General features: G+C 36.5%; 1 long non-coding RNA gene across 1 annotated transcript; it reads left to right on the top strand.

Annotated features, from left to right (window-relative positions):
* Positions 1-2,929: 2,929 nt before the first annotated feature.
* On the top strand, positions 2,930-7,283 carry LOC130973235 (uncharacterized). The gene is made up of 3 exons (XR_009084077.1): positions 2,930-3,598; positions 3,723-3,865; positions 6,618-7,283. It is a non-coding gene; the product is annotated as an uncharacterized LOC130973235 (long non-coding RNA).
* The last annotated feature ends 4,681 nt before the right edge of the window (positions 7,284-11,964 follow it).

The raw sequence follows: 11,964 nt of genomic DNA, 5'->3' as shown, positions 1-11,964 counted from the left end.
ATAGATAAGGCTATAGTCACGGTTTTCAGGTGGGGGTGACCATAGAGGCTATGGCCACGGCAAAAACCATGACGATAGATAAGGCTATGGTCACAGTTTTAAGGTGGGGTGACCATAGAGTCACCGTGAGCATAGATAAGGCTATGGTCACGATTTTTACGCGTGATCATAGATTAACCTATGGTCACGGTTAAAAAACGTGGCCTAAAGTGTCAGAATTTAAAAATTGTAACCGTGACCATAGATAAAAAATCGTGACCATAAACATATGGCCATGAGAGAATAGGCCACGATAAAAAACTATGACCATAGGTCCAAAACCATGACCATAGATCTATGGTCACCCTTTTTACTAGTTATGGTCATTGTTTTTTACCGTGATGATGATCGGATTTTTGACGGTTTAGAATTTCACTAATGAAATCTCGTTGTAAAGTATAGTTTCAAAACCAACAATAATCCTTTCATACAAAAATTTGTTTGTCATAAGTAACAAATCCCTAATAATCCTAATAACCGAAGTATTTAAACCTCGGGTCGTTCTCCCTAAGAATTGCAATAAGGTGTCATTGTTATTGGTTATGAGTTATGTTTGGGGTTTTGATAAGAGACATGAAAGATAAATGACAAAAAAGTAAACTAATAGCTAAAAAGGTCTTGGCAAGGGTTGGTGGTCAAGGATCTCTATCCCTATCACTAACCACAACTTAAGAATTGGCAAGGATCAATCCCATTAAGTCATCCTCTAACTAGTAGTAAAATAAAGTCAAATGAGCTATATCAATCCTAGTCCATAAGTCCTAACTCTCCACTAATTCAATTAGTGAGAACTAGAGTCAATGGATCCCAATCATCAATTACTTGGACGTTAGTAACTCAAGAGTTCCTAAGTTACCTTTCCAAGCCAAGAACATAAAATTCTACTCTAACATCTTTCCAAGCATTTTATCAAACACTTAGAAGGCATAAAAGAAAAGCATAATAAAATTTCAAGGAAAGTAAATATACACTACTCAATTGCAAGGAATTAAACAACAACAAATCAAATGAACAATAAAGGAAATCAAAACATGCATTGCATTAAAAGGAAAATGGAAGAACAAAAGTGCATCAACATAAAAGTAGAGAATTACAAGAATTAAATGCTAAACTAGAGAGAAGAGATGTAGAAGACGAAGAATTACAAAAGGAAAAGTGAATCAAAGCATGAAATTAACCTAGATCTAAGAATTTCTAATCTAGATCTAACCTAATCCTAATTCTAGAGAGAAGAGAGAGCTTCTCTCTCCAGAAACTAACTTTCCCTCTCAAAACTAAACAAAAACTAACTAAGTGTCTAAGTATCCCATCCCTCTTCAATCCTTGGGTTAAATAGCATTAGAAATGAGTTGGATTGGGCCCAAAATGCTTCAGAAATTGCTGGCCACGAGTTGCATTTAAGTGAGTCACGTGCCACATTGGCATGTACGTGTATAGTGCATGTGCGCATCTCTAAATGCGATGTAACTATGGCAAATCTTAAATCTTTTGAAGTCTCGAATGTTAGCTTTCCAACGCAACAGAAACCGCCTCATTTGGACCTCTGTAGCTCAAGCTATGATCGATTAAGTCTGAAGAGGTTGGGCTTGACAGCTTTGCGATTCCTTCATTTCTTCATGAGTTCTCCATTTCTACATGCTTTTTCTTCATTCCCTCAATCCAATCTTTGCCTTCTAAACGACAAATCACTTAAAAAACACATCAAGGCATCTAATGGAATCAAGGTGAATTAAAGTTAGCTATTTTAAGTCCTAAAAAGCATGTTTTCACTCTTAAGCACAATTAAAGGAGAATGTACAAAACCATGCTATTTCATTGGATACATGGGAGAAAAGTTGACAAAACCCTCTAAATTCAACACAAGATAAACCCTAAAAATGGGGTTTATCAACCTCTCCACACTTAAACCATAGCATGTCCTCATGTTAAACCAAGAAGGACAAGAAAAGGGGTATGAACATTTATTCAATGCAACCTATCTATATGCATCATATCTAAATGAATGCAACTAAATGCAAAATGATTCTACCTACTTGGTTAAAAATAAATCAATCTTCAAAGAGCATATATAAACGGGTAGGGCTAAGGTCATATGACGATTCATGAATCCTACCAATTCAAGTATAAAATGAAGTTCAAGTGGACTTGCTAGAAGAACGCTCATGAAAGCCAGGAATCAAGGAATTGAGCATCGAACTCTCTCCGGAAGTGTTTGCTGTAACAACCCTAGTTTTTGAAAATCAAATAATTAGTTATTTGTGATTTATTTTAAGAAAATTATTTTGCTAAAGGTAATTAAATGGAATTTCATGATAATTGGAGTTTAAATTAATTAGAATTTTTATATAAATTTTATTAGATATTTGGTATAATTGAAATTATAATTTTGATAAATGAAAAATAAGAAGAAATTGTATAATTTAATTTAAATAAATCCTATTTTGAATGAATTATGTTATTAATTTGAACTTCTAGAAATTATTTTATTAGAAATGATTAGATTGATATTTATAAATACTTTAAGTTTAAGTCAATTAATATTTATGTACAATTTTTATTATGATTAATTACTTTATAAATTGAAATTAAAGTTTTAGAGATAGGAAAATAATAGAGATTTGTATGATTTAATCTAGAAAATTGATATTTGAATTTAAGTTGTACTTTACAAGATATAATTAACTTGTTCATTTTATAATGTAAATTAGAAATAATTGATTTAACTTAGCAATATGTTGATAAATAATGTTTCTAAATATTTTTAATAGAGTACATTTGATTTTAAAATTATCCTATCCTCCAATTTTATCAAAATATCTATTCATATCTATCCATATTACTTTATAAAATCCCTAATTTCTAACCCTAATTCCCAAATTGAGGAACCTAACCCTAATCCCTCCTCACCACACTCAGCCGCACCCCCAGTTTTCCCCCTTTCCTTTCCTAAACGCAAAACTCATTCACACAGAACTGAAAAAGAAGCACAAAGAGAGAGTGGGATCCGAGAGAAGAGGGAAGAGCGTCGCCGGAGGGGGCTTGGCACCGTCGCCGCCTCCGTTCATCGGGCCCTGCTACGCCGTCGCCACCATCCCCAGCGTCGCCCAGCCTTGTCCGCGCTGCAGTGCCTCCTGTCAGCCATTCATGGAGCCGCGGAGAGTATCGCCGTTGAAGCCATGCCGTCGCAGAGGGAGCCGCGCCTAGCCACCGTCCAGCTCCGCCCGCTCTGCCGTGCCTCTCGTCCCCATCAGGGTTCGTCGTCGCCGTTTGTGGAGCTGCGAGGAGCGTCGCCGTCGAAGCCACGCCGATCGTCGCTGCCCAGTCGTCGTTCTGCCTCCCACCAAGCCCGTCCCGCCACTGACGTCACCGAAAGGAGAGCAACCACCATGAGGAGCCACCGCCGTCCTTGCTCGTCATCTCCCTTGGAGCCGTCGCTGTCGGGGACCAGCGGAGAGAGAGAACGCGCGACGTTCAGGAAAGAGGACGCGAGTCAGTGACGCAAGGAGGAGTGCGACCCACTGCGTGAAGTTGTGCCGCCGTGCCCTTCGTCGCCACTGCCGTGAGTAAAGTCCGCTGCTGATACTAGTTGAAACGCCGAAGTTGCTGTTTTGATTCTGATGTAATTCGTCTTTGCCTCTGCTCATTGTTGTCCTCTGTTCTGCTTCTGCTTGTGATTTTCGTAGTTACCGGAGTCTCTGCTGCCATGGATACTGCCATTGGAGTCGCTAGGAACCAATTTCTGGAGCAGCTCTTGATGATTTTGATGCTGCTACGCAGGTTCCGAGGCTGCTGTTTAGTTTGATTGCGTTGTTAATGCGACATTGAGGTAGGGGATTTAACGTTTTTAATTTAGAATGCCTACCAAGTTATTGGATAAGTGCAAATGGTTAACAATAGTTAAGAATTTCTTAAATGATATGAATGACTTGAAATGCATTTGAAATTAGTTAATTGTTGTGATCATTCTGAGCTGTGATTGAACTTAGATGTTGTTGTAAATAATGATTAGTTTAGTGTAATTTATTAAATTGATATATGATGGGTTAATTATTGAAAAGCTGTCGTTTGAATAATTGATGAATTGAGTGTGGATAGTTGCTGTGAATGTTACTGGGTTTTGTTGTTGTAAGTGAATAGTTGACAAGATTATTTTTGGTTGTTGTTGTAATTGATATTGGTTTTCTGATTTTGATGTAATTATGCTAAATTGATTGAGTGGTGGTTATATTCTAATTATGGAAAACAAGTGCTTGCTGTTGATTTTAGTTATCCGATGTACCGGAATGGTTGTGAAATTGACTTGTGACTGGCTGAAATTTGATCTGGTGGCTATTGAAGGATTAGAACTTAAAGGATTAAACTGTCTTGAGAATCTGATTTTCTCAAACAATATAGTAACTTTAAGAGTATATAAATAATTCTGTGATGGCTGGACTAATTTTCTATGTCATGTTTTATTGATCATGGCTATGGCTGTGAACTGTGACTGCTTTTGAGGTTGTTATGACAATGATCAGTGGTTTGATTACTTTACTTAATTCTGATTAGTTGGGCTAGCTGGGCTAGCTATGAGTACGTTATGTTTGTGCTTTGATTATAGTAATATGTGAATGGAGGATTGCTTGGTGAATGTTTGCTGGAGATTCTGATTTTGCTTGTAAGCGATACATTGGGTGTTGAATTAATTTCTGATAAGCTAGGTTTGAAGTTGTGATTTGTAAAAAGATTGTAAATCGATTGATAAATTAATTCCTTAAAATCTAAATTATAAACTGATGCAGTTATTATTAAAAGTATAAAGATAATTTGTAATAATTGGAAACTATATGAAGTTGACTTTTTAGGTGAGCATAACAGTTGATTATAGGAGAACCAAGATTTTGTGAACAATACATATTTTTGTGTTTTGGTGTCAATGTTACTAAAATTCTGGTTAAGTGGGGCGATAATGTGTTTGGATATTTGGGAATGAGGAACTATTAGCCTTTTGGTTAACTTAATTTATGAATTGATGAGTTGAAGTTGGATTGATGGATTATGTGAGGCTAGCGAATTGTGAATTTTTTGATTGATTGAGAACCTTTATTTGATACCTGTTGAGAAAGGTTGATGAGATGTTGAGAAAGAGGGACCCGTAAGGGTGGCTAAGTCCGAGTTTTAGGGGAGGTGTTGCCGAAATTTTGTAAAATCTGAGGTTTTGCTTGAAAAAGTTATTTTAGAAGGTTGAATTTGGAAAGTTATGTTATTTAAGTTTTATCTATTGATTAAAGTATTATGTATGGGCTGAATTTATTATGAAAACAATTTTATTTAGGTAAGAAAAGAATTATACTATTTTGAATTTGAATTATTAAGAAAAAGTTTATGTTCAAGTTTGTATTATTTATAAAAGAAGTTATGTTGAGCTTTATTCAATATGAAGAGAGTTATGCTTGGGGTTTGAGATAAAGGATTACTTTTTAGAAGTTTAATGATTATATAATATTTGAACTTGAATGATAAAGAGAGAGATATTGTGTAAGGATATGTAACTAGAAATGAATGATGAGAATGATAACTTGTGATGATAATTACACTGATTCTTTTGAGGAAAGATATTCAGTTTATGAGATTGTTGGCAAGGGCGTGGGTCTTGTCCCGCTTGCGTATTTATGATTATAAAAGAGAATAAAAAGCAGAGGACCTGTTGAAAGGTTATTTGTTGCTTGAGGCAACCCAAGAGATGTATATATTCATTTGTTGCATTATGGCAACTTCTGAGATATTTGTGTAATGATCTGCTGCATGAAGGCAGTCAGATAGATGGTGGTGCGACCACTAAGAACGCTTTCCTACGGTACAGATCCAATTTTAATTCTGTAAGGCAGAGGGGTTATTTCCTGCTACAGAGTACCGTGACCACCTGTTCCATTTCTGTAGTGGCAGAGGGGTTATTTCCTGTATACAGAAGGTGGTTCGGCATACATCCCTGCAGTGGCAGATGTGTTATTTCCTGCATGCAGTGGACCCTGTGGTGGCAGAGCGGTTATTTCCTGTACACAGGGGTATAGCCAATAGGAAAGCCTTATCCAGACAAAGGTTGCTGGGTAACGTCGGGAGCGGGTATGTAACCGACAAATGAGCTCATTACCTGCACTAGGGCTAGACATGCATCATCCTTGTGTGTGCATTTGCATTTGATTAGGTTTGCTCGTTGTACTTCTCTGTGTTTGTGCTGTCTGCCTTGCTGTGATTTGTTTGTGTGTTGAATTGAATCTCTTGTTAGTGCTATTAGTTGGTGAATGTATGATGATGATTAAGAATTGACGTTGTGACTGAAAATTAACTATATGGTTGAAAAATGTTTAAAGTGACCAGTTTTATATTTTGGAATTTGTTTTGAGCTTAGATTTTTGAAAGAGGTAAATAATTAGTAAAGTAAAACCAAAAGAATTGTATTTTATAAAAAGAGTTTGATAGAAATATAGTTTCCTTAGGTATATTAATTATTTGCATTCTATTTCATTACTTTTACGGCATTTCCATTCCCTACTGAGAACGTGTGGTTTGTTCTCACCCCAAATTTTCCACCCTTTCAGTGACACAGGTTTGAAGACGCAATTTGAAGCTGCGAGCGATTAGTAGGCTTTCTTTATGGTTTTAATTGCTTTCATAGAGTCCCCTCGCCGATTGTCCCTTGAGATTTTACTTCATATAGAGGGGTAGGTTTGGTATATTGTATATGAGTTTTATTTGGTTTCTTTTGTATAAGAATTATTATCAATAATATTTATGTGATTACTATTGTTTGTTGGAAACCTGTGATACATGTCTTTGATGAACAAAAACAAAATTTTCTGGTATTTTTACTAAAATTAAATCGCGATATCGAACTAGAGGCTCAATAGTAAATAGTTAATAAAGGAAAGCAGGTTGGTAACGCCTTACTTTTGGTACGATCATGACGTTCTAGAAGTTGGGTCCTTACATTTGCACTCTAGTCGTTCAAGTGTGTAGGGTTGATTCTCTCAATTCTCCCCTAATCATGCTTTCCAAGATTTGTTTTTTCATCTAACAATTAACAATTATTCAATGCATGCATACATTCATCATGAGGTCTTTTCATAGGTTGTAATGGGGCTTGGGTCAAGGTAGGATCATATATGGTTAAGTGGACTAGAATTTGAATCTTTGATTGACTTAAGCTTTCCCACCTAACCTATATAATAACCTATACAAATTCAAAGCTAACCTAACTACCTATCCTTCACTTTTTCACATACTCATACATTTTCTTTTGATTACCACACATATGCATTGATCTTTATTACTTTAGGGCGTTTTGTCCCCTTTTTATTGTTTTTCTTCTTTTTCTTTCTTTTTTCTATTTTTTTTCTTTTCTTTTCTTTTTCACATTTATATTTTTTTTTCTTTTTCTTTTTCTTTTATTTTTCTCAGTTTTTCTTTCTTTTCAAGCTACATACAAGAACATCAATGCATAAGGTCTATACATTTAATCAATACATGAGTATACACCCAATTCCCAAATATAGAAATACAAAATACCCTTTTATCCCAAGTAAGGGACTTTTATTATTTTTCGCTTTAGGCTTGTAATGTATTAAAATAAAGAACAATTGGGTTAAGCATAGGCTCAAAATTGGTTAACAATGGAGAGTAAAAGGTAGGCTATTTGGGTAAGTGAGCTAATGAAACAATGGCCTCAATCATATAAGTGCATGAATACAAGGAATAATGGACATATAGAATTAAACAAATCAAAGATCACAATCATAGAAAGAGAACAATTTCATACAAGAAGGGCAAATAAGTGGTTATAAGATGTAACCACGTCATTAGGCTCAAATCTCACAAGCTTGTGTTCTTAGCTCAAGAACCATGTTCCAAAATAAATTCTTTCAAGCAAGTTCAACAAAATTTTTCAAATTGGTAGGGTGCCCTAAAACAGTTTCTTGAAAAAAAAAATCATCACTCTAACCAAGTAGTCATAATAAGAAAGAAGTAGTAAAGTTATGTACAAATTCTAACTACATGCAACCTATCATGTAATGCAACAACTAGCTAACAAGGAAAATCAAGAATTGGTGTTGAAAAAAAAGAAATTGTTACCCATGGAGATCGGTCGGACGACCTCCCCACACTTGAAGATTGTACCATCCTCAGTGCGTGCAAAGAAGAGCAAGGTAGACGGGTTAAAGCAACTATTGAGCTTATTCAAAAGGTTGTGTGGATGACTTGTTTGTTGCTCCATTTAGAAACTTTCCCTTTTTCCTTCTTTTGGTGGCCAACCTAAAATGAGAGAAAAAAAAGAAAATTAAGTCTATAACAAAGATATCAAAGCAAATAGAACATAGGCGTGGGCTAATGCCAAATAAAAGTAGGGTTTTCACTACATGTTAACTACGCATGTAACTGAGAGAGCAATATAGGAAAAGGGCATATCAACTAATACTTGATGCAAGCGTAAAGTCAAAGCATAAAGAGCATGTTGAGCATCAAGTTCAAACAAGAGTTGACACAAACAAGATTAGTGAGAAGCATGAGAGCATTTGGTCCAATCCTAACTCATTGATGATGAAGCACAAAAACAAAGGGTAATGAATGAGGACAGACTAAGGCACTAATCTTGTGTGTGGAACAAATATTACAATTAATACAACAAGTCACGAAGCACCAAAACAATGCAAGAAAATCTCAACAATTGAGTATAAGAATTTAACACCATTATTAAAATGAAAAACTTAGAAAATAAAATGAAAACAGCCTATAAAAACAAAATTGAAATGCAAAGAGCAAAAGTATGCAAATGCAATAGACAAAAGAAAATGGAAGATGAGAAAAAAACTCTTTTTTTTTGCGACGCGGATGCGTCATGCACGTGCACACGTCGATACGCAGATTGGCAAAAGGACGCGTACGCGCTAGGTGCGCGCACGCGTGGGTTAGGTTAGGCACAGGGCACAATGTCAGCCCAGAGTTTACGCGTGTGTGTGCATTGCGCATTCAGGATCATGGACGTGTACGCGCCAGGTGCATGCATGCGTGAGTTAGTTTGTGCCTTAGGCATAGTGTTTGCACAGTGCAGGCGTAACTCTCGGGTTTTTGGCTGGGAATGGAACTTTTGCATCCACGCGTACGCACCATGCATGCGTGCGCGTGGATGGTCGAAAATGCTTGGGCCACGCGTACGCGTGGGTTGGTGCTCTGTTTTTCAAAATTTTTTCCAAGTTCTTGCACCAAACCAAGCCTTCCAAACCTCCAAACAGCTACCAAAACACCATGAAACTTTATTTGACATACCATACTACTAATTAAACTAAACAAAATGTGAAATCAAGCTAATTCCTACCAATAATTACAAAAGAGAAAAATAAAAAGAGTTTACCATGGTGGGTTGTCTCCCACCTAGCACTTTTGTTTATTGTCCTTAAGTTGGACTTATGGGAAGCTCCTCATCAAGGTGGCTTGTGCTTGAACTCATCTTGGAACTCCCACCAATGCTTGGTTCTTCATTGTACCCCAAGATTTGTCATAAGTTGTACCAAGTCTTGATGGAGTTCTTCACAAGCTTGGGGCTCCCAAATTTGATTCTCCTTGTGCAGTCCGGGATCCTACACTTTGTTTTGACACCCATCTTCAAATTGATCGTCATGATTTTAATTGGGTGGGATGACCTTAGAATTCTCAATGAAGTGCCCAACAATCCTCCTAGACCCATCTAGTTGAGCATTAGTCAAACTTTTGCATCTAATCTTTGAAGAATCAACCATGATGAGCCTTGATTTACAATGCCAACCACGAAACATTTTTCTTTTACGCTTCATTCCACAAAGCATCCTAAGTTGACCATCCATTTCAAGCAAACCATACTCAAGTGGGATAATAAAGCTATTAGAAATGAATTTCACCCACTCAAACGAAAGAGTAGATGACAACCTAGGTGAAGAAGCTTCTACGGATCTTAACAAAGCGTAATCAACACCCGTCCTTCTTTTTCTAAGGACTTCCACCTCTTTATAAGACTCTTCAAATGTAATCCTTTGTTCATTAAGTTTATCTAAGCCTTTTCCCTTACTAGAATTATAATTAGGAGGATGAGAGAAATTTACCCCCTTAACACTTTCAAATGCACCGGTGAAGGTTCTTCAAACTCAAAGGATTTTTCACCAAGAAGGTTTGATGCATGATCTTCATCACCAAGGGAACTCAATTCTTGCTCCATTCCCACCAAGTCTTTATTCAAAATTTGTTTTGGAGGTTGTGCACATTCCCCCTCAACATCAAATTCAATCTTCTTGGAGGAATTTTTCATGATTTTAGCTTCCCATGGAGGTTTCGCATCTCCTAAGTCTTCAACCACTTCTTCCTTTTCTTCAATAATCATAGATTTCTCCAATTGTTCTAACACAACATAGCATTCCTCCTTCTCCACCGAAATTTCTAATCTCTCATTCATGCTATGCTCTTCAATTGATTCTCCATATGTAGCTTTGGGAGTTCTTTGAGTCTTCAAGCATTGGGAGGCTAATCGACTTACCACCTCGTTCAAGGTAGCCATAAATTGTTACACATCCCTTTTCATCTCATCTTGCCCTTGAAGAAGCACACCAATGGTTTCATTCATTAGAGATTAGAGTGGGTAGGAGGGTTCATTGTCTTAGAGAAAGGATTCATGATAGAAAAGTGGTTCTTCTTGGTAAGGGTGTGGAAGTGGTGGTTCTTGGGGGTATTGATATTGGAATGGTGGTGGTTCTATGTATGGCTCATATGGTTCAAAAAGTGGTTGGTCTGGTGAATAATATGGATTAGGGTCATATGGAGGTGTTTGGTAAAAAGAGGCTTGTGAGCATGGTTGAGGGCTATGTTGAGGACATGACTCATAGGTAAATGGTGGTGGTTCTTGAAAGTCACAAGGAGATTCACCATAGCCATTGGATTGGTATGCATCATAAAATGGCTCTTCTTCATAGTGTATTGGTGGAGGTTGTTGCCATGAGGATTGATCATATGCATATGGCTCTTCCCACCTTTGGTTGTACCATCCTTGATACATCTCTTCATTGTAATCTCCACTTCCTACAACATAGTTGTAATCACACTCATAGTCAAAGTGAGAACTCATGATGAAAAGAGAAAATAAGAAACAAAATCTAATGGAAAACAAGAGAAACAAAATTCTATAACTAGCAAATAAAGCAAAAAGCAAGATATTCACAATATTCACATATATACAAAAACCAATAACATAACACCATTGCAATTCCCCGGCAACAGCGCCATTTTGATGATCAAATTTTTGACGATTTAGAATTTCACTAATGAAATCTCGTTGTAAAGTATAGTTTCCAAACCAACAATAATCCTTTCATACAAAAATTTGTTTGTTACAAGTAACAAACACCTAATAATCCTAATAACTGAAGTATTTAAACCTCGGGTCGTTCTCCTTAGGAATTGCAATAAGGAGTCCTTGTTATTGGTTATGAGTTATGTTTGGGGTTTTGATAAGAGACATGAAAGATAAATGGCAAGAAAGTAAACTAATAGCTAAAAAGGTCTTGGCAATGGTTGGTGGTCAAGGATCTCTATCCCTATCACTAACCACAAGTTGAGAATTGGCAATGATCGATCCCATTAAGTCATCCTTTAACTAGTAGTAAAGGAAAATTAAATGAGCTATATCAATCCTAGTCCATATGTCCTAACTTTCCACTAATTCAGTTAGTGAGAACTAGAGTCAATCGATCCCAATCATCAATTACTTGGATATTAGTAACTCAAGAGTTCCTAAGTTACCTTTCCAAGCCAAGAACATAAAATTCTACTCTAACATCTTTCCAAGCATTTTATCAAACACTTGGAAGGCATAAGAGGAAAGCATAGTAAAATTGTAAGGAAAGTAACTCTACACTACTCAATTGCAAG

The sequence above is a fragment of the Arachis stenosperma genome, chromosome 4 (genome assembly GCF_014773155.1).
Source record: "Arachis stenosperma cultivar V10309 chromosome 4, arast.V10309.gnm1.PFL2, whole genome shotgun sequence".
Classification (NCBI taxonomy): Eukaryota; Viridiplantae; Streptophyta; class Magnoliopsida; order Fabales; family Fabaceae; genus Arachis; species Arachis stenosperma.
This window is presented reverse-complemented; position numbering and strand designations above follow the sequence as displayed.